Below are 4,427 nucleotides of genomic sequence, written 5' to 3' on the forward strand. Positions count from 1 at the left end.
CTGATGAATAGCCTGTGAGGGTCTCTGCTCTGGCAGTCATGAAGCCACATGTATAGGGCAAGAAAGTTCTCCCACAGCTTCCACCCTCCCCTGTTTATTACGTTCCATGTGACGATCGCGGTACACAGAGCGTTCCATGTCCACTGATAGGGGTGAGTCGCGCTGATGAACATTCTCAAGGTTCGGTTACAGGCAACAGTAATACCTAAGATGTGGAAGGTTCGACAGCTGTCGACGTAGCTCAGGTGGTAAGAGCACCAGACGTGATATTCGGAGGTTATGGGCTAGGTTCCTTCCATCGGCGCGTTGTTTTCCCGTATACTTCGATTTCTTCATCTTACTTCGTGAACCGGTTACAGGACTAATTCCGGTCAATAGTAAATTGAAAAATTAAAAAAAAGGCAAAGCTTCTCTTGGTCTCGCCAGCTGTTGCCTTTCACTCATATATTATAACGAGCCCCTCATTTACTTCTAAACATTTCTGCTGAATAGCCTACGTTGTTCTCGTTTCTGGTAGTCATGAAGCTATAGATACAGGGCAAGAGGACTGTCGCACAGCTTTTGCCCTGCCTGTTGATCCCCTTCTACATGACGCTTGCGGTACACAGGACGTTTCAATTCCGTCGCTAGGAATGGTGGCGCTAGGTAACACTTTCTAGGTTCATATGCAGGCAGCATTATTACCCAACAATGGGGAAAGCTGGACAGCCATTGATCTATAGCTCAGTTGGTAAGAGCACTGGTCACGATAATCGAAGGTCGTGGGCTCAATTCCTATGATCGGCGAGTTGTTTTTTCTTGTACTTTGATTTTTTAGCTTTGATTCCTGAAGGGGTTGCAGGACTAATTCAGGTCCATAGCGAGCTGAAAAATGTAAAAATACAGTGTACACTTTCCTTGGCCTTGTCGACTGTTGGCTTCTTTATCCCATATATTATAACGAGCCCTTCATTTACCCCTAAACAATTCTGCTAATATCCGGCGAGGATAACGGTTATGGCTCTGATGACGGCATAAGTATAGGCCAAGAGAATTCTCGCACAACTTGCGCCATTGCGTGTTTATCACGTTCCACATGACACATGCGGTGCATAGGAGGTTGCACGTCCGCCGCTTGGGATGGTTGGAGCGGGTGAACACTTTCCATATTAGGCTACAGGGAGCATTATTACCCAAGAAAGTTTGAAGACAGGGCAGCCATCGATATAGGTCTGTTGGTAAAACCACCGGACACGATATTCGGAGGTCGTGGGTTGGGTTGCCACCATAGGCGCGTTGTTTTTCTTTCTCATTTGATTTGTTTATTTTTCTCGGTCAACTGGTTACAGGATTTATTCAGATCAATAGCAAACTTAAACATTAAGAAAAAGTTACCGATACTTTTCTTGGCCTCGCCTGCTGTGGGCTTCTTTCCTTCATGTATCATAACGAGCCCCTCATTTACCCCTATCAGTTTTGCGAAATAGGCTTCGAGGGTCTCGGTTCTGGTAGTCATCAAGCCATTGGTATAGAACAAGAGGGTTCTCGCATCGCTCCCCCCCCCCCCCCTTCTTGTTGATCACGTTTGACGTCCGACAGTAGGGCTACCTGACGCTCGTGAAATCTTAAGGTTTGGTTACAGGCGGCAATATTACCCCAGAATGTGGAAGGTTCGACAGCGTCGACGTAGCTATGATGGTAGAGCACCAGACGCGATATTCGGAGCTTGTGTGTTTGGTTCTCATTATCGGCACGTTTTTTTCCCTTGTACTTTGATTTCTTTATCTTTCTTCCTAAATTGATTACATGACTAATTCTGGTAAAAAGCAAACTGAAAGAATTGAAAATATCGCCAATAATTTTGTAGCGCCCCTCGCGCCGCGCTCTTATCGCAAGCCACGGCACGGCGCTGGACAAAGAAAAGATTGGCACTAGGTTCCTCAGTGCGAGCAGCGCAATAAAATAAAACAGTTCGAAACCGTCGGAGCTGATTATTCCTCATCTTAGCTTCGACATATTTGGTGACCTGGCATCGACCACGCAACCCTGCCCTCCTATATAGATTCCGCTAGGTCTTCCACCCCTCCTACAGCCGGCGACCCGCCCCAGGACGCTCGCCATAAGGACGCTTCGTTGGCCGCGTTTCAACCAGTCATCCTGCCACCCATTTGGCCCAGCAACCCTCGTGCAGTGGCTCAGGTTGAGGCGTATTTCGACTTGCAGCGTATCACTAGCCAGAAGACCAAGTTCCTCTATCTCCTGTTCTCCCTGCCTCCTGACGACACCGAGCAATTAGCGGGCATTATCGCCTCGCCCGTCACGGCCCGACTTTTTCACACGTTGAAGGCGGCTCTCGTGGACTGCAAATCAACGTCCGAGCGCAGCTAATTCCAGCAGCTCCTCACCGCTACAGAACTCGGTGATAGCTGTACTTCGCAGCTCCTCCGTCGCATGCGACAGCTGCTTGGTGACTCCCCCTCGGGGCCGGACAGATTACTACGTGAGTGTTTTCTCCGGCGACTTCCCCAGAGTATGGTACCCGTCATCGCGGATGCGTGCGATGTCACTCTGGACAAACTCGCCGAACTCGCGGACCGCGTTTCAGATTACTCAAGGCACGCCAGCGTTAGCTGCGTGGCCGCTCCGCCTTCCTCTACTACCACTGCTTCCCAGCTTGCGAGCATTGAAGAGCGACTGGATGCTTTAGCCAGGCAGCTTGATGACCTCGCGCCCCTTCCACACCGTTCTCCGCCGATGTTCCAGTCCCGTCGCCACCCTCAGGTACCTCCGCCCTCGCCCGAACTCCAACCACACGAAACGCGTCAATACTCCCCTTCCTCGGCTGTGTGCTGGTACTGCCGTATTTTCGGCAGCTCTGTTCGCAAGTGCACCCACCCATGCTCCTGGTCGGGAAACGCTGCGACCGGCCACTGACGGCGACAAGTGGTACTGGTGAACGGATATGCCGCCTACTTTATGATTCGGACAAGATCACTGGCGCTCGCTTCCTCGTTGACACGGGAGCGCAGGTCAGTGTAACACAAGCAGCTTGGGCAGATCGCCATCGCAACGAAACAACTTCCCCGCTCCAAGCCATAAACAACTCCCCCATCCGCACGTACGGCCAACGGTCTCTTACACTTAACCTCGGATTACGCCGGACGTTCCACTGGAATTTCATCATTACTGATGTCTCGCAAGTTGTTCTCGGCGCTGATTTTCTCAGTTTCTTCAACCTGGCTGTCGATATGCAGGCCCATTGCCTCATCAATCTCAGCACGAAACGCATCGTCAACGACGTACTCTCCACCTCTTCGGCGACAGGTGTTAGAGCTCATGTCCTTGCTTCGCCGCACGGGAAAATCTTTGCCGATTTTCCCAACATCATGAAGCCGCACACCAGAGAGTCACCGGTGAAACACTCGATCACCCACCAGATCGTGACCTCTGGACCACCTGTGTTTGCTTACCCTCGCCGCCTGTCTGCAGAACGCCTCGCTGTCGCAAGCCGTGAGTTTCAACACATGCTTGAACTCGGTATTGTGTGCCCTTCCTCTAGTAACTGGGCGTCGCCATTCCACATGGTGCCAAAGAAAGATCCGGGCGACTGGATGGCCATGTGGAGATTACCGTGCCCTCAATTCTCACACCTTACCAGACCGTTATAAACGTCTTCAAATACAGGACTTCTCATCAAAGTTTGTTGGTGGTTGCACGACCTTCTCTAAGATTGACTTATTGAAGGATTACCATGAAATCCCCGTGAAGCCCGCGGATATCGCCCGAATCAGTCAACTCATTCTATCTGCATTGGTTCAACTGAAACATTTAGGTTAGTATCAAAAGATATTAATCAACTTTTCAAATTCCGCCAAGTTTCGCAATTGGCATCATTTACACCAAAAACAGAAGATTATGGCGGCGAGATTGATCCTCAGAGTGATCTAGTCTGCTGGGTAGCCAGCGAGGAGCTCTGTTCTGGCAGTCGTGGAGCCACAGTTGTATATAGAACAAGACGGTTCTCACACAGCTTCCTACCTCCCTTGTTCATCACGCTCCACGGGACTTTCGCGGTACACAGGACGTTCCACGTCCGCTGCTAAGATTACAGGAATAATTCAGGTCAATAGCAAACTGGAAAATTAAAACAAAATGGCAATGCTTTCCTTGGAATCTGCAGCTGTTGCCTTTCCTTCATGTATCACAACGAGGCCTCATTTCCATCCAAATATTTCTGCTGAATAGCCTACAAGGGTCTCTGTTCTGGTAGTCATAAAGCCATTGGTATAGAACGAGAGGGTTATCGCACCGTTTCCGCTTTCCTCTGTTGATCGCGCTCAACATCCGGCGTTAGGTCCGGGTGGCGCCGGTGAAGTCTCCAGGATAGATTAAAGACAGCATTAATACCCAAGAATACCTGTACTCACCTATGGGGCTGAAACGTGGAG

The 4,427-nt window shown here is 50.0% G+C and overlaps 1 pseudogene; it reads left to right on the forward strand.

Moving 5' to 3' along the window:
• The first annotated feature begins 2,430 nt into the window (after positions 1–2,430).
• Positions 2,431–3,310, forward strand: LOC146207021 (uncharacterized; annotated as a pseudogene).
• The last annotated feature ends 1,117 nt before the right edge of the window (positions 3,311–4,427 follow it).

The sequence above is a fragment of the Amblyomma maculatum genome, chromosome 1 (assembly GCF_055883805.1).
Source record: "Amblyomma maculatum isolate TAMU_Amacu chromosome 1, ASM5588380v1, whole genome shotgun sequence".
NCBI lineage: Eukaryota > Metazoa > Arthropoda > Arachnida > Ixodida > Ixodidae > Amblyomma > Amblyomma maculatum.